Source organism: Ursus americanus, chromosome 2, assembly GCF_024610735.1.
Source record: "Ursus americanus isolate L20-20 chromosome 2, mUrsAme1.1.p, whole genome shotgun sequence".
NCBI classification, from domain to species: domain Eukaryota; kingdom Metazoa; phylum Chordata; class Mammalia; order Carnivora; family Ursidae; genus Ursus; species Ursus americanus.
The window spans coordinates 37,004,111-37,027,607 of NC_142128.1; the positions used below are offsets into that span (position 1 = coordinate 37,004,111).

A 23,497-nucleotide genomic window follows, 5' to 3' on the forward strand; every position below is an offset into this window, starting at 1 on the left:
CCGGCTCCGGATTGGGGAGGCGCAAGCCTGGGTTCGAGGCCGGGATCAGACCCTCCCTCCCGTTCCACGCCGGCCGGGTTAGTCCCCGTCTTGCCCTCGGCCTCAGTTTCCCACATAGTGGAATTAGGACGAGGTCCGGCCGGGAGCAGTCCGGGCTTCCGCTCGGCCCCAGTCTTGGCCCCAGCAGTTGGGACAACCTGCGTTCCCAGCCTGAGCGCTGCGGAGGTCCTTGGTCTCGCGGGGCGCGGCGCTCGCGGTTAGGAGGTGGAAAGAGTGGATGCCGGCGAGTGTGAAAGCCCCGCACCCGCCTAAGCTGTCTTTTCCCTCCTGATGTTGAACCCAGGCTTGTGTTCTTGAGTGTGTCTTGTTTGGGCCAATCTGGAGCCCCTGCCCCGTTATCTTCTCGGTGCTCTGCTGTCGGGTGGCAAATCTTGGTTCAAAAGCAGACCTCCTCCTATTGGCCAGCCCCCCCCCCTTCAATTTAGCCTTGAGAAGTCCAGGAGAGGAAAACATCCTCTTGCAGGTGAGGCATCTGACTCCGGGTGTCATTTCACTTTCGGGTGTGTATTTGATGCCGCTGTCCCCAGAGAGGCCGGTGGGTCTTGATCACGCGGCATCCTCAGCTCCTGACACAGGTCTTGGCACATAGTAGGTGCTCAAGACATGTTGCACGATGGACACAGGATAGGTGCTCATTACCAGTTAAGTGAATAATTACAGTGGGTGCTCATGACTGTTGGATAAATGGGCACAGATTTCCTGCTCTGAAGTTGTTACATGGACACACAGGAGATGCTTACTCTCTTTTGGGCAAATAGATACACAGTTGGTGCTTACGATGGTTGCATGAATGGACACATAACAGGTACTCATGACTTACATGAATAGACACAGAGTAGGTGCTCATGAACTGTTGAGTGATACATGAAAGGCTTGTAGGCCGGGAAAGTAGTGATTTGGAGGTGACCTCTTCCGCCCCCACCCCACCCCGATTTCCCTCCTGTGGATAATGTGGAATGAGACCGAGTTAAACATTAGCCGGCAGATGGGCCTGGGGGCAGGCCAGCGTTGGGACCTAGCACCTTCCAGGAGGGGGCTGTTAAGGGCCGACTCTCCAGTTCCGCTGGGTGCTTGGGGAGGAGCAGAGACTGAGGGCCGCAGAGCGCCCCCTCCCGGCGCCAGGTATCTGGGCGATTCCGCCCTCAGCGCGGCCCTACAGCCGGAGGCATGGCGTTCAAACCCGCCAGGTCTGGCTCCAGCCCTGGGGGAATCTAGGTATATTGAAAAAAAGGTGCACAAGGGGCTACTTCTTTATCTATTAATAATGTTTATAGCGTGCCTGCAGGATGCCAGGCACTGTGCAACAGTGGAGACAAGAGCCAACAACCTCAGCTGTCCTTGCCCTCACGGGTCTTAAAATCAGTCGGTCCGACCTGAATCCAGTGACCAGGGAAATCCAACGACCTCCACGCCATGAGGGGCACTTGATCATAAGAAACCTTTACAGCTGGAGGGACTTTCTCATTGTTTTTCTACACACAACTGTTTTCATGGACAAGCAGGTTGCTCCCAGTATGATTCTTTTTTTAAAGATTTTATTTATTTCTTTGAGAGAGAGAGACAGAGAGCACAAGTGGGGGGGGGCAGAGGGAGAGGGACAGGCAGCCTTCCCTCTGAGCAGGGAACCCTGCTGGGGGGGGGGGGCTCCAGGCAGGGGCGGGGGAGGGGGGGGGCTTGATCCCAGGACCTGGAGATCATGACCTCAGCTGAAGTCAGATGCTTAAGGGACTGACCTACCCAGGTGCCCCAAATGAGGCACATTCTTTTTTTTTTTTTTTTAAGATTTTATTTATTTATTCGACAGAGATAGAGACAGCCCTCGAGAGAGGGAACACAAGCAGGGGGAGTGGGAGAGGAAGAAGCAGGCTCATAGCGGAAGAGCCTGATGTGGGGCTCGATCCCAGATCGCCGGGATCATGCCCTGAGCCGAAGGCAGACGCTTAACCGCTATGCCACCCAGGTGCCCCGACCAAATGAGGTACATTCTTAACACATACTAGCCATCACTACCTGGTGTCCACAGTTCCAGGACTCAGATGGAGTCCCCTTACCTGCAGATAAGCCCCTAAATTTGGCTTTTGCAAATCCAGCAAGAGTGAAGAACTATATAGTCTTGGTGGAGTTGACCCAACCAGAAACCCCCAATTCTCAGCCAGACCAGTTCTTTCTCTATATTGGATACTTTTATTTTTTTTTTAGGTAGGCTCCATGCCCAATATGGGGCTTGAACTCACCACCTGGAGATCAAGAGTCACATACTCCACTGACTGAGCCAGCCAGGCACCCCCAGATGCTTTACTTTTATGATAGTCACAATAACCCTGAGGGCGAGTCCTATTATTATTCCCATTTTACAGAGAAGGAAACTGAGGCAAAGTAACTTGGCCAAGGTCTTAGAAGCTAGTGGGAGGCACAATCCAGATTGCAGTCTCAATTGATCTGATTCCAAAGCTTGTGTTATACCCAACTATCTCCCTGGGGGATCAGATAAATTATGGTTTGGGGTATAGGACATCTGTGAGCGCCAGGGTTTGAAGGGGGTTTTTGGGTTGTGGTTTTCTTGGAGGCAGCACCTGCTATAGCAGTCAGGCCAAGCTTGGCTTCCTCCTTCCTGGTGAAAGGTGGGTAAGGAGGGATGTCCTCCTCCCTACCATTACCCTGGGTTTCCTCCCTCTAAGAATCCTTACTCTGAGCACCCAAACTTTGGTACCTGCTCCCCTCCCTTGTATTATGGACGGTCTCCCCTACTAGACTGTAAGTTGCCAAGTTCCCCAAAGAACAGGACACAAGGGCAGTATCTGCTTTGTCACAGGGCCTGTCACCTAGTAAATGCTTCATAAATATTTCTGTTATGAATGTGTCCCCCCAAATTCATATGTTGAAGCCCTAATCGCCTCTCTCCAATGTGATACTATTTGTATATGGGGTCTTTGGTAGGTAATTAGGTTTAAATGAGGTCATGAGAGTGGGGTCTCCATGATGGGATCAGTGCCCTTATAAGAAGAGGAAGAGAGATCAGAGGTTCCCCTGCCCCCTGGCCATTTGATGACATGGGAAGAAGGCGGCCATCTACAAGCAAGGAAGCGAGTCCTCACCAGAAACTGAATCCACCAGCACTTTGAACTTGGACTTCAGCCTCCAAAACTGTGAGAAGTAATGCGTGTTAAGCTACCCAATCTGTGGTATTTTGTAATAGTAGCCTGAGCTAAGGTAATTGCTGATAGGTAAATTTGGGAGGCTGAATCTGGTCTCCTAAACGCTCAACAATAAACATTTATTAAACATCTCCTAGGTTCCCATTCATTCAACACATGCTTATTAAGCTCTTATTGTGTGTTTATTCATCAACATTTATTGAGGGCCTACTGTGTGCACTGGGATTGGCAACCCCATCCGTGCCTTCAAGATCTCTCAGTCTGGTGGGGGAACTATCATTACCCAGAGGGGACGCAACTCCCTCATTCACACACATGCACACTGCAAGGAGGGTATCCTGCACAATATAGATGCTTAGTAAATGACTCGTCAATTAACACAAAATGCTGGGTCCAGAGAAACTCAGCGGTATAAACACAGTTCCTGTCTTTCCTGAGCCTTAATCTATTCAAGGAGCTGAAAGTAACTAATACAAGACAGCATAAAGAAGTGAGCCCTATGACCTATATTGTACATGTAGGAGAGACAACAGGAACCAGGACAGATGAATGGCAGCAAACCCCAAACTCCAGCCCGTGACCTTAGCCAAGCCATGGGATCTTTCTGTGCCTTAGTATCCCTATATGTGAAATGGTGATCCTCATGCCTATTATGGGGTTGTGTGAGCCTCAGTGCAGAGGGCACAGGAGGGTCTCCGATGATGATGATGATGCCTGATGGGGAAAAAGAATGCAATAAATAGTAGCTATTGTTATCAATGAAGCCTGCAACGCACTGTGGGGGCCCAGGAACAAGGATGGAGTGATGGAGGGAGTGAGATCAGGGTGACTTATTAACCTTGAGCTGGGGCCTGGTGAGCTCTCTCCCGTTGGCGCTGGCTTGCTGTGCCTGCAGGGCTGGGGCTGACTATGGGTGGGGTGTTTATTCTGGGAAGCAGCCGTGGCTGCTCCTCACACCCTGCTCCAGCGAGAAAAGAGGGCTTCAAGTCAGAACTGAGTCCTGTGCTGGGTCTGGCAAGTATAAGCCAGCCTACCTGTCCACGTGGCCCGGGCTGAGAATATCCAGGAGGCACAGACCCAAGGGCCAGCTGGGTCATTCAGGTTCAGGACACACTCTCCCCACGGGACTCACCCGACCCCCAGGAATCCAGTTCTCGAGAACCTGAAATGCTCAGCTTTTGGAGCTCTGGAGGATGAGCCCTGGATACCAGCATGGAGGTGAGGCTCCTGGGCTGGGGGTGGAGGTGGGTGAGGTGACATTGGAGGTGGGGATGTCTCCTCAGGCTTCTCAGGTGTTAGAAAAGCCCCTGAGCCCCTTCATCAGGCGGCTTCGTGGACATTCACCGGGGCAGTCGCACAAGCCTGGTACTTAGGCAGGGCCTATGCTTGGCTGAATGTTCTGCCATCAAATTCTTGAAATTCTTAATCATTTTGGAACACAGGGCCAACCATTTTCATTTTGCATTGGGTCGGGCAAATTGTGTACCCTGTCCTACCTTCATGCTTTGGTTTCCCCCCATAGTAGCTTCTCCCTCAAATGGGGCATTCAGATACACCCCTCAGCCAACCCCAGCCAGCCAGGAGGGCCTTAGGTAAGCCCATTTCCTAAAAGGCGGTGGGGGGGTCCAGCTCCTGACCCCTCCCCCAACCCATCGGTACCAACCTTTTCGAAAAAGCTCAACGCCAGCAGTGTGATAGTGGTTAAGTCACTGAACTTCTCCGAGCTTCTGGGGCGTGATGAATGTTGTACTTAATTCAGTTGGACTGTTGAGAAGTTTGAAAGAGGTAGTTCATATAAAAGGCACAGTGCCTGGCACAGAACAGACGCTCAATAAAGTAGAACTATTATTTTGTTTTAAAAATTAGTATTGTTACAAGCTCTAAATTGGAGGAAGGGAGAAAGGGAAGGGTCAGCCGCATCCCAATGGCCCTGCCCCAGGAAGGAGGAGCCGCCCCTCCCCTGGGCCCGCCCCTTTGCCTTCCGAGGGAGGAGACCCCCCGCCCAGGGCAGAGACGAGGGGGCGGAGGAGCGGGAGCGACACATTTTTGAGTTGTGACCAAGTGGAAACTCCCTCCCGGAGGCGGAAGCCGGGGGCGCCCCACTGGGGCCGGAGCCTCCGCCGGGGAGGGATCCGCGGCCCGGGGGCGGGGCGCCGCCGGCACCCGGGGCCCACCCGTCACCCGCTGCATGAATATGAATGAGCCGGCCCAGGCGAGCGGAAGTGCGAGGCGGCCCCGGCCCATTGGCCCCGCCCCCCGCCGCGGCCCCGCGCCTGGGGGCGTGGTCTGCCCGCTGACGCCCCGCCCCCCGCCCCGCGTGGGGCCTCCTTCCGGCCGGCGCGCCCGGGACGTGACCTCGCGGGCGCGCGCCGGAGCCACCTCGGGGGAGGTGCCCGCGCCCCCCGCACAGGTAGGGCCACCCTTTGTCCCCGGCGCCGCCCCCTGGAGCCCGCGTCCCACTGCCAGCCGCGACTGGCGGCCCACCACCCCTCCCCGAGCGCGCTGCTCCTCCAGCCCCGGGTTGGGCTGGCTGTCCCCAGGACAATGTCGGCCCCGGGGCCAGGCTCCCTGGCTAGGACTCCTTCACGCACTCGAGCGAGTGCTCGCAGGAACGCTGCCCTCAGAAGGCTTCCGTTTCAGGGCGAGAGAGGCCAGCAGGTGAATCAGTAAACCGCCCAGTGTGTCCGAGTGTGAAGTCGAGGACAAAAGCAGGGGAAGAGCGTCAACTAGGCGGCTAGGAAGGGTCCCTGAGGAGAAGCCAGTGACCAAGCCTGTGCCTGGGCGTTTGACGGGCCTCAGGGCCCTGAATCAGGGTGGGGTGGCTGGAGTGGAGGGAGGGGAGAATGAAAAGGATGGAATAATGATAATAATGGGTCAGGTGTTGAGAAGGTACCAGGCAAAGTGCTAGGTGCTTTATGCATATAATTTCCATACATCCTCTGGACAACCCAGACCTGGACAGTACCATTGTCTGAGAGGTTAAATAACTTGCCCAAGGTCCCACAGCATTGGAGCCCAAGGAGTTTGATGTCATTGCCTGAAACACACCCAGGAGACCCAGGGTGGGGTGACCCTGCCCAAGATGGGTCCTCTACCCTGGGCCTCAGTTTCCTCCCAGAGTACTAAAGGGAAAGTGTATGTTGGGGGGGTGACTGACCTCCTGAAATGAAGGATGGGCAGGCAGGTTCCTTTTTGCCAATAATCGGCCCAAAAGCCAGTCTGCTGTAATGCATACCCAGCAGTTAGGGCCCTGAAACCGAGTCTGAATTCAGTGCACAAAACAAGGGTGTAGCAGGAGCCTCTGAGGATGTCTGTTCTCCTGGGAGTCTCTTATTGTCTGGGAAGCACTTGTCACCCTCCAGGCTTTGGAGCAGGTACAAGTGGCTTCAGGGAGGGAGGGCGGAAGGCCCAGAGCCTGCTGCTTCTGGGAGTGGGGGGAGGGGGGAAGCCCAGAATGGCTGAGTGCTCCCAAGCAGTAACAAAGGCGGTGCCAGCCGGGCAGGCTGTGTGTACCCACCAGCAACTGCAGGACTAGCAGAATCACTCAACATCTCCGTGAGCCTGGAGCAATTAAAACATACACATGAAATCCACCCCAGTCGGCCCCTGCAAGCGGGTTCTCTGACCGCTGCGCAGACGGGTTGGAAAGGGCCCCAGGGTTGCCAATCTGGGTTCTGCTGGCTGTGCTGACTGCTTCTCTGCTGTGGGAATGGGGGAAGTGTTTTTGTGCTCCTCCGAAGATTGGCCTGTGCCTCTGATCCCAGGAAGGCCTGTGGGTTTCTAATGGGGGCAGGGAGGGGAAATCTTATGCAATCTGCCCCTTCTGCCTGACACAACTTCCAGTCTTGGCCTTTTGGCTGCGGCAGGAAATGTAGCTGTGAGGTTAGGAGTGGGACCTAGCCCTCTGTGTTCAAGGCTCAGGTCAGCAGTCAGAGGTCCTGATGGTACGGGACCACAGGGGGTACTTACTGTCAGGTGCATTTCATAGATGAGAAAGAGGCTCAGAGAGGTTAAGTGATTTGCTTGAGAGCACACAGCTGTAAAGTAGCAGGAGATGGAATCCAGGTGCAAACTGTTCGGCTAGCAAACCCTGTGCCTCAGGGCGCTGAATCACCCCAGCAGAGGGGATATACTTTTATTTGGCTTGGAGACACCCCCTCCCCCCCCACACACACTCTGTGGGGATGATGACCAAAGGGGACAGAGACACTTTCTTCTATTTCTGCTATTCTTCTCTGCTACACAGCCCTTGGGCTTTGTCCCCAGGCCTTTGGGTCTCGGCCAAATCAGTCAGTTCTTCAGGGCAGGACTGGTGTAGGTGGGCCCAGAGGTGCCTTAGGACTCCTGGCGGGGTCATCCAGCCAGGGGCTTCCTCCTCGTAAAGTCTGGGGCTTTGGTCTTGGAGCTGGTGAATGAGTCCACCTGGGCACCTGGGGCCCATCTGCACACCCTGGCCTTGGACTAAGGGGGCAGCTGGAGCTATGGTCACTGGCCAGGTGGGCCGTGATGTGGGGGTGCCCAGGGAGAGGGAGGGGGAGACAGGTCATGAGACTTATGTGGATAGCATGCCAGAAGGAGATGAGAGTTGGTCCCCTCAAGTAACCCCTGTGGGCCAGGGCTGGTGAACAGTCACTCTGTGCATTGTTTCATATTGAGCTGGTCTGTCCCTCCCTACAGACTCATTGCCTCTCTGCCAGTATTCTGAATCTTAGAGTCCCAGTAGGGTCTCACACTGGACATGCTGACCCAGTAAGTCTAGGATAGAGCCCAGGGGTCTGCATGTTTAACAAGTGGTCCTCTAACTCAACCTGGAAAACCACTGCCCTGGACCTCCCAGCCAGGCAGCCAGGAGAAACCCCTTCCGGAGCTTTCTAGCAGACCGGAGCCTGGTGTGTGTAATTGTTTTCCATGACTGAATTGAAACACATTCCAGTCTCCTTTGGAGCGCTGTCATCAGCTGAGCTTCTCCCCTGTTTAAAATAAATGATGGAGTCTCCAGCAATAGCCCTGTCTCCAGCACTCCGCTGCCAAGTTTCCCAGAAGAGCGGTCCGCTCTACATCACCCACTTGCTTCTGAGCTTCTTGTTCTGTTCTGAGCTGCCCCTCAAGCAGCTCTTTGCACAGAGACCTCTCAGCTGCTTCTCCAACAGCCGGTGGTCCTGCTCACCTCCTAAGCCCTCTACAGTCTGTACTGTCTTCCTGTCTGCCTGTGGCCCCTGAAAACAGGTGTTCCTTAAGTTTCCATCCTTAGACCATCTGTTTCCTCAGATGAAGAGGCAAAAGTGAAGGGGATGCCCATCTCTATTCGGGAGAATCTCCAGTATTTCTACTCAGCCTCCGGGCTGTGCCAGGCTGAATTTCTAGGCGCTAACTTGATGTCTCCCCTAGGCTAACCCTTTGGAGCTCTTCCATATAGACTTTTTGAATTGAGGGGAATCCATTCACACCTGTCACTCTAAGGTGGTCCAGCTGGTGTGGGTTCTCCTTGGCTCCTTCCCACACCCTGACAGAGGAAAAGAGCACCTTCCATTTTTAAGGGAGTCACGTCAGGAACCAGGCTTCCCTGTCGGGAACTTCTGACTTCTTTATGCTCTCCTTGATAAAACGATTAGTACCCTCTTGCCTTCATGACCAGTGACCCAAGTTGCCAGTTGGTGTTGGCTCTGGCGCCCTGGGCATGCAGCCTCAGGGTCTCTTTGTACCTCTCTGCTGCATGTTTAACTAATTTTTTTAAACTATGTTTTTTTAGGAGGCTCCATGCCCAATGTGAGCCTTGAGTTCACGACCCTGAGATCAAGAGTTGCGTGCACTACCGACTGAGCTAGCCAGGTGCCCCGCTCCTGCATGCTTAACATCTGGTTGGCAGTGTCTCTCATGCCCGTCCTGCATTAAGGATCTCTGGACTCCCCAGTAGCCTACCGCCTTTGCTGAGAGCCCAACACTGGACCCAGGACTGTCTGCTGAATGGGCAGATCCCCCTCTGGGCCAGTTCATCTGTCGCCCGCTCAGGGATGGCCCGGTATTCTTATTAGGGGCCATCCAGCATTGGGTCAATGCTCCTGACCGGAGGGGTTCTTGGTGCGGATCCTGGTTTTGCCCTAACCAACCGTAAGAGCCCGAAGCTGGTAATGATCACCCTGTCTCATAAGGTTCTTGTGAAGGTAGACATTGCATGACCTCATCTGTACGAGTCCTTGGCACATAATGTTGTCTGATCTGTACAGTCACATTTAATTCTCAAAACCACCCTGTCCGGTATCTTGTGACTGTTAGGCCCATTTTGTAGTGAGGAAAGGAAGGCCCAGAGAAGCCAAGTGATTCACCCAAGGACTCACAGCTATAAAAGAGCAGAAGTGGGATTCTGGTGTGAATTATTTCATTTCAGAGCTGGAGCTTCTAATCCCTAAAGCCCCACCTCAGTTTTCTTTCTCTATCTTCTGTCCATTCATTCATTCACTCAACATGTATTTATGGCATGCCTACTACTTACGGATTTGGCAGTGAACAGATGAAGCTTTGCCTTCACAGAGCTCACATTTTAGTGGGGGGCACAGAAAGACATGTGTAGGAACTGTTGTGGGAACTTTCCTGAGGCCCCTTTTCTTCCCTGTCTGCCGTGGGGGCACAAACCAGGACCCTTCTCCCACCTCCCCGCTTTTCCTTGGACCCGAAGGCCTCAAGTAGTAGACATTGGCTGAATTGGACTGGATGTTGGTTTGAACCTTGTGAAAGAGGAAGTGGATCACAGCAGGACCCGATGTAGGGTTTGAAGGGCCTGGGGTCCTCGGGCGTGGGGGTGGGGTGGGCATGGAAGGAATGGGTTGAGGCCCCACGAGCCACAGAGCAGGCTTGATTCGGGAACTGCAAATCAAACCCACAGTGAGATACCATTTTCCACCCACCAGGATGGCTATGACAAAAAAAGAGGGGCAGTAATAAGTATTGGGGAGGATGGGGTGGAATTGGAACCTTCGCACCATGCTGGCAACAATGTCGGATGGTGCAGCCCACTTTGAAATAGTCTGGCAGCACCTCAACATAGAGATACCATTTGACCCAGCAGTTCCACTCCTAAGTATCTACCCAAGAGAAATGGAAACACAGGTCCAGGCAAAAACTCGCGCAGGGATGCTCACAGCAACATTACGTGGTCCATCCATACAGTGGGGTATCATCAGCCCTAAAAAGGAACGAGGCACTGACACCTGTTGACCACCCAGATGACCCTTGAAAACGTGTGAGTACAAGAAGCCAGATGCAAAAGGCCACCTACTGTGTGATGCTGTCGATCTGGAGCCTCCAGAACAGGCAAATCCATGGAGGCAGAAAGCCCCCGAGTAGCTGTCAGGGACTGGGGGTGGGGGGTGGGGGGGCTGGTGATGAACTGTAAATGCTCATGGGTGCTGGGTGTCTTTTTGGGGTGTTGAACATGTTCTAAATTGATTGGACACAACATGGTGAAGATACTGGAAACCGTTGAATTGTGTGCTTTTAAGTGGTGACTTGCTGCGTGGTTGGCGTTCTCTGGGCACTTGCCCTGGTTCCTGCGTAGTGATGGCGGGGACGTGCTCTATAGAGGGGATTTCGGGCTCAGCTCATGAGTCATCCCTGAGAGAGCCCCCCCCCCCCAATACCCACCTCTGTCACTGGTCATCTGTCTCAGCCCTTCTTTCCTTTATGGCCCTTCCCATCCTCAGGATCTTTTGCTTGTCTGCGGACCCAGTTCTATCGACTCTTGTTGGGCTGAGTTCCGTGACACCAGGGGCTAGTCTGCATCTTGTTCATCGTCCCATAGTAGGTGCTCAGATACCTGCTGAATGGATGGACCCTGATACGCTGCTAACAGCGGGGGGAGGTCTGGGCTGGGGTCCGCGCTCGCTTCAGGAGAGAGAGGCAGCAGAGCAGATCAGGGTGTCTCCGGCCCTGGTGGCTTTCTTTTTCTCTCTGTTGCAGTTCCAGGAGAATGTCTCTGGAAAGGAAGCCCAACGCCTGGTCTGGCTGGGAAGAGGCAAAAAAGGGGAGGGGAGCGGGAGTGGGGGCCGGCAGGCCTGGGGAGGAAGTCTGCAGCCCCAGGCTGCCGAGGGTGTGGCGTCTGTGTTTGCACCTTTGGAATGCAGCTGATTCACTCTGGGGGGAGCCCTGTGCGGCCACTGCTGCCGCCTTGGATCTGACATCTGGAGGCTGAATTCCAGGAGGAGAGAGACAGATTCCTGCAAGCAGATAGATGCCAACTTTGAAGGTCAAACTAAGCGATGGAGCTGCTTGAGGAGGGGGCCCAGAGAGTCCCACACTGCCCTACCCAGGATTCTGGGAGAGGTGGGACCCAGCCCCGAAAGGACCAGATCCTCTATGGGAACAGCCTTGGGCAGGGAAGCCAGAGCTCTGCAGTCAGACCTGGGTTCAAAGACCAGTTACTCAACAGTTCCTATAACTGCATGGGCCAAGGGCCTAGCGGATCCAGTGCTCAGCAATGCCACCAGGACACTGGCTTCCCTCTCCTGGCCCAGTGTCCTCTGTGTTGCTCTACTTTCCTGTCAGTGTTTCTGGAAGCCTGAGAACCCCCAGCTTGCCTCCCCCTGGGGCTCCAGCAAGCCCCTTGTCTTCTCAGGTCCCAGCTCATCTCAGATGCTGATGAGACAAGCCTGGCTCACGAGCTTGCCCCAGTACAGGGCCAATGCCCCTAGAACCACATGGCGAAAGTGGGAGTGAGGGGGCCCCCAAAGGAGCCAATGCCAGATGGTGGGCAGAAACAGCCCACACTCCCACTCTGCTAAGCTGCCTCTGCAGGACCGGCTTCTGGGGCACTGTGCTCCGCTTTATGGCTTTTACATACTGGGTGTCCCGCTGGCTAAGTTCTTAAGCTCTCAGAAGCTCATTTTCTTCATCTTTGAAATCTCACAGGATTCTTTTAAGGATTGAATGAGACAGTGTATGCAAATCCCTTGGCACCTTCCTGGCCCAGAGGAGACATGATGCTAACTAGTTCCCTTTCTCTTCCCTATACGAAGGTTCTAGGTGATTCTGTCTTGATCTATGTGGTCTGAAAGGGCAGTTCGTGTGTGTATGTGCAGTGTGTGTGTGTGTGTGTGTGTACTCACAGCAGGCCTGGCCCTTTACCTTCTCCAAGGCATTTGTACTATTTGGATTCTCCCAGGACAGGGTGGGGACTACACGGGACAGAGGGGAGAGGCAGGAGGGATAGGAGATGGGTGGAAGGAGAAGCCTGTGAGCCTCACCTGTGGGTCTTCAGGCTCAGGCCTGCCTCTGGAGTCCCTCTTTAGGTCCTCAGCTCCACCTGGGGCTGGAGGAAGGGCCCAGGCTCTGAGGAGTAGCTGCCTCTGTCCCTCCAGTGCCGCATTATCAGTGTGTCTGGTCATTCGACACTGGGTATGGGGGCCCTGCCCTGGACCAGACTTGCTGATCTCATATATTCTCTCTCCCCAGGAACCTGGAAGTCTAGAGCTTCTGGGAGGGCGCAGGGCAGGCCTGCTGCAAGCTTTTTGTACTGATTTGTGAACCAAAGTAAAGTACCTCCCATAACCTGCTTGGGACATGCAGAGGGCTAGGATGGCCGTGCCACCCCCTGGGCTCAGCACCCTCCACCCCTACCAGCCCTCCACAGTGGCACATGTCTGAGCCTCTGTAAGTCCACCTGTGGCCTCATCCCCACTAAACTACTCAAGTCCTCCAACTCTGGCCGTTTGCTGCACCTCGGAGAAGCCTTTCCTGCCAGCCTCGTGCCTCTGGGTTATTCTCCCCGTGGCCTTGCATTCAGTAGCTCTGTGCAGAGCCGACATGGCAGCTGGCAGCTCCTGCCGTTGGTCACTCGTACGTGTCCTGTGTGCCATTAGCCCGACTCTGTCACTTGTCCCAGGCTTCCAGGACTGTTCTGCCCGGTTCTCTTCTGGGTGTCAAGCATTTAAAAATATGTTCATCTCTTTCATCATATGATAGACTCTCTGAAGTTGAAGGACATGGTAATGAAAGCTGCATTTTCTGAGCTCTTTCCACTTGTTTTTTTAAAAATTGAGATGTAGGAATGCTTGGGTGGCTCAGCTGGTTAAGCGTCCCACTCTTGATCTCAGTTTGGGTCTCAATCTCTGGGTGGTGAGTTCAGGCCCTGCATTGGCCTCCACGTGGGGTGTGGAACCTACTTAAAATAAATAAATAAAAATTGAGATATAATTCACATACCATAAAATTCACTCACCCAGTGGGTTTTAGCACATTCACAGAGTGGTACCTCCATTGCCACCAACTAATTCCAGAACATTCTCGTCATCCCAGAAAGAAACCCCTGCGGGTTTACCAGTTGCAACAAATGCACAGCTCACGTGGAGGCTGCTGATGGTGGGGGAGGCTGTGCATGTGAGGGGGGGCAGCCGCTGTGTGGGAAATCTGTGTACCTGCTGTTCAAGACGTCTGTGAACTTACAACTGCTCTAAAAAAAATAGAATTGATTTAAAACAAAGCCAAAAAGAAACTGGGAATCCATTGGCAGTCCCTGCCCATTCCTCCCTCGCCCAGCCCCTGGCAACCGTCAGCCTGCTTTCTGTCTCTCTGGATTTGCCTGTTCTGGACATTGCATATCAGTGGAATCACACACATTGTGGCCTTCCGTGTCTGGCGTCGTGTCTCCGAGGTTCCTCCGTGCTGTGGCACACATCAGTGCTTTCTTCCTTCTTATGGCTGAATAATATTCCAGTGTTTCCTGGGCTATTATCAGAATTCGTCCATCCATTCATCCATCCATGGACATTTGGGTTGTTTTTACCTTTTGTGAATAATGCTGCTATGAATGTGCATGTACAAGTTTTTGTGAAGAAGAAGGTTTTCAGGGGCGCCTGGGTGGCTCATTCGGTTAAGTGTCTGCCTCTTGGTTTCGGTTCAGGTGGTGATCTCAGGGTTGTGAGATCGAGCCCTGAGCTGGGCTCTCAGTGTCTGCTTGGGATTCTCTCTTCCTCTGCCCCTCCTAGCTCATGCTTGCTCTCTCTAAATAAATAGATAAAATCTTAAAAAAAAAAAAAAAGAAAAGAAGAAGAAGAAGGTTTTCAATTGAAGTGCTTTTTGATAAACCCTTCATGTAATCTTCACAGAAACCCTGAATGTTGGTGCTGGTATGCTGCATCTTGGGCAGATCAGGAAACTGAGGCTCAGAGAGGGGAGTCAAGGTCACGCTGCTGGAAGCGCTGGGATTCTCCAGCTCCTAGTCCCTGGGCAGGCTCCCATGATTCCTACTGAGGTGTTGCCATTGGTTTTAGCAGAGCCTTGCGGTGTACTGCCCCACAGGCACGCTGTCATCTGTCAAGGAGCCGTGCGCCTGCCCTGGTGACGCACCTCGGGCTTATGGGAGGTCCTTCCTGCCACAGATTCATCCACGATCTGGGACCAGGCATTTCCCCTGCCTCCTCTGGATGATGCTCTCACCTTGATTTCCTGGGGGTCCCGGGGCTGCCTTTCTTGGATTTGGCACGTAGTCTTATGTTCACCTGTGGGTGAACTTTGCTTTTTCCACCTTCGCACATGGCATGGTGGCCGAGTGCGCCAGTCAGACAAGCCCAGGTTCAAGTCTGCTCTGGCGCTCTGGCTGTGTGGCTTTGAGCAAGTTTCTTAACTTCTCTGAGTCTCTGCTCATTGGTAGTGGTGGTCCTAATAATACTACCTGTGAATCCACTGATGTGGTGGATGAGGACTGACGGAGAGAAGGGAGGTGAGGTACTCAGTCCAGTACCTAGCACCTCACACACACTTGGGAAGTGACCGGTCTCTGGTTGGTTCTCACTGCAAAGGCAGGCTGGCAGCCAGCCCAGGGACAGGGCAGGGAGCTGTGTGTGTCTCCTTGCCCTGGAGCCTTGGGAGGCTCCTATGACTTAGTTCTGCTCAAGGAGGGGGATGTCAAGGCCAGGCTACTGAGGTCGGGACCCCAAGGAACGTTCCGTTCTCCCCAGTCTGCCCTTTGCCCGGCTCCCCTCCTGGTGCTCTGGCAAAGCTTGGTGGGGTCCAGTACATTCTCTTCTGGTTGCCTGGTGACGGCCTTCAACCCCTTCCCCAGATCTGTAGCACAGACCTGCAGCCCCCTGGTCCATGGGCTTGGATACTGGCCATGACTGTGGACCACCCTGTGTGGTTGCCGTACACCCCCCCCCCCTCCGGCACAAGGCAGGAAGGGCAGCCGTCCTGAGGGGATGTGGTCTGGCCTTGGGAGTGGAGCCTCAGGGTCCTGCCAGGGAAACCCTCTCTTTTCGAGGCTGCTGAGACTCAGCCTTTCCCAGCCCTGCCCCTCTCCTCCTGCTTCTCACATTGCAGCTTCTGAGTTCCTGGCACCACCCCGTGCCGCGGCTGCCGCTGCTGAGGCCACTGCAGCAGACAGAGTTAACCCCCGGTGTGCTGGTGCTGGCGGTAGCATGGCCAGAAATGAACAGCAGGGACTCAAGGTCCAGAGGCGCTTAGGGAGGAGAAAGCCGACCCGAAACCAGTCCCTTTATTCCAGCCTGGATCCCCACCAGGATGCTTCTCTCTTCTCCTTCCTCCCTGTCTGACCAAACTTGAATACAGTCTTTCCTGACCCCAAGGAGTTGTTTCTTCCTTTGGCTGTCTGGGCAGTGACGGTTGACCACGGAATGTGGGTTCTATCTCACCACGTCCTTGACCTTGTCATTTCATGCAGACCATGTTTTCTCCTCTCCACCGGCGCACCCCCTCCCCCAAGCCAGGTCAGCTCCTCTCTTGCACCTGGCCTCATCTGGCCAGTACCCTGCCACCAGTAGCAGGTGAGCTCGAGAGTCCTGAGGCCAGCATGGGAACCACTCTGGGGGCAGGGGCATGGGCGGCTGTGGGGGGCCTGAAGGGAGCCAGGCACTGGCCCTGACTAGTGGGGATGATCTTGGGCAGGTCCCTAGGGTATACCAGGACTTCAGGTGCCATAGTGAGGACCAAACAGAATGGGAGTAAAGCCACCAGAGCAGCACCTCTCCCGTGGGGGCGCAGGCCACGGATGCACATAGACTCACGTGCCTCTGGATACGCTGGGGCTCTGAGCCCACCCCTCCCCAGGGAGACCCACTCCCGCAGCCTCCCCGGTCTGCTTTGTCATCAGAGCAGGCCTCTGTCCCTTCCCCCACTTGGCCAGTCCCAGCCCATCCTCTTCTATCCTCAGATGGGACTTGAGGTCCTGCCTTCCCTCCCCTCCTTCAGAGGAGAGCTGACTTCCCAGACAGACACTGAACACCCTCCCTGAGCTCAACAGCATCCCTAGTTGTCCTCTTCCAGTGGCTCTATGCTTTGTACCTTTCCCCTGAGCCCCAAATACTCCCTCCTGGATTTTTGTGTGCCTCTGCTCAAACTTTGCCCTCTCTGGCCACACTCCCTTGGTTTCAGGGCTGACTTGCTCTCATTTTTTTTTTTTTTTTAAGATTTATTTACTTATTAGAGAGAGCGGGAACACATGTGGGGGGGGGGCAGAGGGAGAGGGACAGAGAATCCCAAGCAGACTCCCCAATGAGTGCAGAGCCCAGCCCAATGGGGCTTGATGTGGGGCTTGATCCCACAACCCCGAGACCATGACCCGAGCTGAAATCAAAGATATTGATCAAAGATCAATAACTGACTGAGACACCCAGGCACCCTCTGACTCGCTCTCATTTTAACGTTGACCAGATGCCCCGAGACTCTGTCCCCACTTCCCCCTGAACTCGCTGGTGGGAAGGGCCTGGGCTGGGTGTCAGGTCCCACATTTCCCTGGGGGAAAAGTCCCTAATAGAAGGAGGTGAAGGTTTCCCATGGAATGTGATGGAAGGAGCTGGGTGTTGACCAGCTCCAGGATGGGGCACAGTGATGGAGGTAAGCAGGGGTGAGGGCAATGGGCTGCCCTCCACCCCAGTGGGTTGAAGTGTCAGGCCTGGAGACACCGGGAACAGGACGGGAGATGGGGACAGGGGTGCATACCAGAGGTGGACTTCCACCCCCCTTTCAAGGGCTTGCTTATGAGCAAAGTGAATCAGATTAAGCTTGAAGAAGGAAGCGGGTATCAGGAGGCCAGGGCCTTAGGTACGTAGACAAGCCGGACGCCCCCCAGATCTGCGGAGCTGGGGGTGTGGGGATGCAGGTGGTCAGCCCCTCCACCCCAGTACCTACCTTGGGTTCCCCAAATGTGTTCAAGCCAGCCTTACACACAAAGCGTCGTGTGTGCCAGGCGCCCTCTAGTGGTTGGGGGACCCTAGCTGCCTTGGCCCAGCGATCGCCCTCTCTAGGCTAGTAAAGGGGACCTGGGCACTGGGGATATTGGCCTTTGCTCCAAACCCCAGGAGGGCCATCTGACTCTTATTCTGCCTTCCTGGGAGCATTCAGGATGCTCTCTCCGACAGGAGCATTTTGCTTCTACGGGGTCTTATCCCAGCTCCAACAGCTGGTACCAACCCCCCTCCTCCCCCCCACCCCGTCCCTGCAACCAGCAGGCTGGGGTCCCCATATACACCAGAGCATGCTGGGGCTCAAAAGGCCATCTGGTACACCCCCCCCCCAGGCCCTGGCATATTTGTGTAGAGGAAGAAGCCTTCAGTTAGGGTTGGGGCCCTAGATTACTGTTTAGGCTCCCTCTCCAGTTCTCTGAATGTCCTTAGGGAAATCCCTTAAACCCCTTGTCACCTCCCACATGTTCCCCCATCTGTGGCATCTCATAAGACCCCCAGTGACGTTTGTCCTCCAATCCTGCCCTCATGTTGGGCATGGGGGGTATCTGTGCGTATGGTGTAACTCCTGTGATTAGCTTATGTGAGATGGCACAGTTGACCCCGAGGTAGACAGATTAATCAACGAGCCCTTTACAAGCAGGGAGTTTTCTCTGGCTGCCTTTAGAAGAGGAAGTTAGAGACTCAAAGTGAGAAAGGGGTCGGTGAGGGACATCCTCTGTTGCTCAGATGAGGGGGCCACAGGGCAAGGACCTGAGAATGGCTTCTAGGCGAGCCCTGTTCCCGGCCAATAGCCAGCAAGACAACAGGGACCTCAATCCTGTAGCTGAGAGGAACTGATTTCTGCCCACAGCCAGTGAGCTTGGAAGAGGATCAGAGTCCCAGAATGAGATCATAGCCCCTGCCCACACCTGGATTTCAGCTGGTGACACCCTAAGCTGGGAACCCAGTCATGCCTTACCTGGCCTTCTGACCTCCTGAACTGAGTGATGATAAATGGGTGCTATTCTTTTTTTTTTTTTTTTTTTAAGATTTTAGAAAAAGATTTATTTATTGGGGCACCTGGGTGGCTCAGTTGGTTAAGTGTCTGCCTTTGGCTCAGGTTATGATCCCAGAGTCCTGGGGTCCAGCCCCACCCCACATCTGGCTCCCTGCTCAGCGGGGAACCTGCTTCTCCCTCTGCCTCTACTTGCTGCTCCCCCTGTTTGTGCTCTCTCTCTCTGACAAATAAATAAATCTTAAAAAAAATAAAATGTACGATCAGGTGGTTTTTAGTATATTCACAGAGTTGTGCAATCACGGCCAAGGTCAATTTTATTTTATTTTATTTTTAATTTTTTTAATTTTTTAAAAAAGATTATATTTATTTATTTGACAGAGATAGAGACAGCCAGTGAGAGAGAGGGAACACAGGCAGGAGGAGTGGGAGAGGAAGAAGCAGGCTCCCAGCGGAAGAGCCTGACATGGGGCTCAATCCCAGAACTCCGGGATCACGCCCTGAGCTGAAGGCAGACGCTTAACGACTGAGCCACCCAGGCGCCCCCAAGGTCAATTTTAGAACATTGTCATCGCCCCAAGAACAAATCCCCCCCTACCCATTAGCAATCACTTCCCATTTCCCCCGATTCCCCCTTATTCCCTGGTAAGCTCATCGCTTTTCTGTCTCTATGAACTTGCCTGTTCTGTACTGTGGTCTTTTGTTTCTCGCTTCTTTCACTCAGCGTGGTGTTGTCGAGATCCATCCATGTTGTGATACGGATCTGTACTTCATTCCTTTTGTTAACTGTATTGAGATATAATTCACATACTGTACAACTCACCCATTTAAAGTGTTCAGTTCCGTGGTGAGCATGGTGTCATGTATAGAGTTGTCGGATCACTACGTTGTATACCTGAAACTAATGTAACATTGTGTGTCGACTGTACTTCAGTAAAAAAAAAAAAAAAAAATCAGTGTACAATTCAATGGTTTCTAGTATATTCACACAACTTGTCCAACCGTCATCACAGTCAATTTTAGAAAATTTCATCTTCTCAAAAAGAAACTCCATACCCATGTGAAGGCACTCCCCATTCCTTCCTGCTCCCAGCCCCTGGCAACCACTCATTTACTGCCTGTCTCTGTGGATTTGCCTATTCTGGATATTTCACTTAATGGAATCATACACTGTGTGTCCTTCCGTGACTGCCTTCTCTCACTGAGCATTGGGTTTTCAAGGTTCATCCATGTGGTGGCATGTATTGGTACTTCGTTCCTTTATTTATTTATTTATTTATTTATTTATTTATTTATTTATTTATATATAAAGATTTTATTTATTTATTTGCCAGAGAGAGAGACAGCCAGCGAAGAGAGGGAACAGAGGCAGGGGGAGTGGGAGAGGAAGAAGCAGGCTCCCAGCGGAGGAGCCTGATGTGGGGCTCGATCCCAGGACTCCGGGATCACGCTCTGAGCCGAAGGCAGACGCTCAATGACTGAGCCACCCAGGCGCCCCAGGTACTTCATTCCTTTAAACATTTTTTTCTTTTTTTTTTTTTTAAGAGAGGGGTGCCTGGGTGGCTCAGTTGGTTAAGTGTCTGCCTTTGGCTCAGGTCATGATCCCAGGGTCCTGGGATCGAGCCCTGCAATCGGCTCCCTGCTCAGTGGGGGGTCTGCTTCTCCCTTCCCCTTTGCCCCTCCTCCCTTCTTGTGTTCTCTCTCTTTCTCTCTCTCTCTCTCAAATAAATGGAATCTTAGAGAGAGAAAGAGAGGGAGAGAGAGGTGGGAGGAAGGGCAGAACGAGAGGGAGAGAGAGAGAGAATCTTAAGCAGGCTCCATCCCCAGTGCAGAGCCCCCGGGGCTGGGTGCCACAACCCCCAGATCACGACCTGAAGCGAAACCAAGAGTCAGAGCCTTAACTGACTGAGCCACCCAGGGGCCCCAGTACTTTGTTCCTTTTCATGGCTGAGCAGTACCTTTTGGATGCAGAGACCACATTTTTTTGTATTCATTTATCCGTGTAAAGCCTGTTGATGACTCTCATTTACTCTTCCTACCTGGAATTTGGGGATGGGACTGGGGAAGTGTAGCAATGGGGAAGAAGGCAGCTGGGTGGGCTCCTGTTTGACAATGTAGAGGAAGGAGGCCACACTGCGGTCACAGCTCTTTTCCTCAGGTCAAGCCCGCCCCCTCCCCACACCTACTTGGTAGAGCAGTACCTGCCCAGGGTCTGCAGCCAGAGTTCAGCTGCAGGTAGGCCAGCTGTGCGTCAGCTCCGTAGATGATAGTCTGCATTTCTAACACAGATCATCCACCAGGGCAGTGAGCTGCTCACAGTCTTTACAGAGACCACCCCCACCCCCCGTACATACAATTTAAAGGGCAAGTAGTCTGCAGGCTGATTGTCAAACCACCTGACCCTATGTGCAGGCATCTACTGTAAAGCACAGCAAAGAACCTTACAGGACACCTGTTCTTTTCACCTGTGGCAGGTTTTAGCAGGAAGGGAGAAAAACTTGGCCCCTCCTCTGTCCCTCCCCTGCACACTACCACCAAACCCTCTCATTCTTCCTGGGCCGGCTCAGATGCCTCTGGTCACTGCTGCCCATGGCAACCTGGCATCAGTGGTAACAACTACCACTTACTAATGCTCCGACATGCCAGGAGGATCACAGGCTTCTTGCAGCAGCCTGTAAGCCACGTGCTGTATGGCCTCTGTGTTACGGATGAGGAAGCTGAGTCAGGTTAGGAAACTTGCCCATGGTCACCTTAATACCTGAAGCTGTGGTTCAGGTAGAACCTGGATTCTGAAACACACCATATGGCTTCTCGTCCTTTCTGGAACTCTATTGTCCAAAAAGCAGGGAGTGTGTGCAGACAGAGACAAAGTCCAAGGACTTTGGCTGTGGGGGTGTCCCAGATGCCAAGCAAAAAAGAACAAGAAAGCCACATACAGTGAAGACAGAAAACAGAGCTCCTTGGAGGTCACCAGTGATGCAAGATTAGTTTTCATGGAGTTGGGTGGGGGCAGGAGAGAAGGGGAGATTGAACAAAACACCCACTTCAGGGAGTTCTGCTGTAAAGAACAGCGGGGAGAGAGTGGTAGCTGGAAGGGGTGGAGGGTTGTGGGTGTTTTGTTTTGTATTTGTAAATGGGAATAACATAGCTTGTTCTTGGTGATGGAAATGACCCGATAGAGAGCACACAGTGAGGATGTGGGGGAGACATCTTTGAATGATACTCATGGAGGGGTTGTCCGTGCATGGACAGAGCCCAGACATTCATCCGGACGTGGGCCAGATGACAGGTACAGACAGGGAGGCGCAGACGGCAAGAGGAGCAAGGGGGATCTTTCTTCAAGGCTGGTCCCATTTCCTCAGAGAAACAGGACCTGAAGTCACGTAGCTGAGTGAGAAGGTGGGGAGATGATGAAGGTCTTGAGGAGAGAGGAGAAGGTGGAAGGAAAAACGGACCACGGCAATAGAGGCTCCACTGTGGGATTTGAAAATAAGATCAGTCCGCTAGGTTGTGGGATTTCCTTTTCTTGGGGCTGTTCGGCTAGTCGGGAGAGTAGGGGTAAGGCAGGCGGGGTTAGACATGCAAGGGAAGGATTATATTCATGGGTTGTGATTCTAAGTTGGACAAGGAGGGAAGTGAGACAACAAAGGGGCAAGGCATTGGCAGGATCAATGGGGTCAAGCGAACTAAAGCCCATGGGTCAAATCCAGGCCCCTGGCCAATTTTTTTCTTTTATTGTGGTAAAATGTACATAGCATAAAGTTTCCTGTTTTCACCATTTTTTTTATTTTTATTTTTATTTTTTTAAAGATTTTATTTATTTATGTGACAGAGAGACAGCCAGCGAGAGAGGGAACACAGCAGGGGAGTGGGAGAGGAAGAAGCAGGCTCCTAGCCGAGGAGCCCCATGTGGGACTCGATCCCGGAACACGGAACGCCGGGATCACGCCCTGAGCCGAAGGCAGACGCTTAACGACTGTGCTACCCAGGCGCCCCTGTTTTCACCATTTTAAAGTGTACAATTCAGGGGATGCCTGGCTGGCTCATTTGGTGGAGCATGTGACTTTTGATTTTGGGGTCATGAGTTCAAGCCCCACATTGATTGTTGAGGCTACTTAAAAAATAAAAATAAAATAACGTTTCAAGTGTACAATTCAGTGGCATTAATTACATTCTCAATGTTGTGCAACCATCAGTATTTCCAAAATTTTCCGTCACCCCAAACAGAAACACCATCCTCATTAAGCAATAACTCCTCCATTTTCCTCCCCCCCCCGCCTCCCCCCCACCCCAGGAACCTCTGATCTACTTTCTGTCTCAGTGAATTTGCCTATCCTAGGTAATTCATGCCTCCGGAAGCATACAATATGTGATCTTTTGTATCCTGGCTTATTTTACTTATCACGTTTTCAAGGTTCATCTATGTTGTAATATATATTAACACTTCATTCCTTTTTAAGGCTAAATAATATTCCATTGTATGGATAGACCACATTTTGTTCATCCACTCATCAGTTGAGGGACAGTAGGTGGTTTGTACCTTTGGCTACTGTGAATAATGCTGCTATGAACACTGGTACACAATTACCTGTTGGAGTCCCTGTTTTCATTCTTTTGGGTATATACCTAGGAGCGGAACTGCTGGGTAATATTACAACCTCTGCCAGGTTTTGTATGGCCCTTGAACTAAGAATGGTATGATCCCCACAAGGTGTTCACATCCTAATCAGTGGAACCTGTAAGTTACCTTATGTGGCAAAAGGGCCTTTGAAGATACAACTAAGGCAAGGATCTTGAGATGGGGAAATTATTCTGAATTATTCTGGATTATCTGGGTGGGCCCAAGGTCATCATAAAAGAGGCAGAGTGGGGGTGGGGGGGTCAGAGCCTGAGAAGGAGATACGGTAATAGAAGCAGAGGATTGGAGTGAGCCGCTAGAGTGGGGTCACCAGCCAAGAAACATGGGCAGCCTCTAGAAGCTGGAAAAGGTAAGGAAAGGAGTCTCCCCAAGAGCTTTCAGAAGGAACACAGCCCTGCTGACAATAGGATTTTATTTTTTAATAATTTTTAAAAATGATTTTTTAAAAAGATTTTATTTG

The 23,497-nt window shown here is 52.7% G+C and overlaps 1 protein-coding gene across 1 annotated transcript in view; it reads left to right on the top strand.

Annotated features, from left to right (window-relative positions):
* The first annotated feature begins 5,529 nt into the window (after positions 1–5,529).
* Positions 5,530–23,497, top strand: part of TFAP4 (transcription factor AP-4) — a 33,816-nt gene continuing 15,848 nt past the window's right edge. Inside the window, exon 1 of the mRNA XM_045783924.2 lies at positions 5,530–5,625. The gene's annotated coding sequence lies outside the window, so the exon portion shown is untranslated. The remainder of the gene's footprint in view (positions 5,626–23,497) is intronic.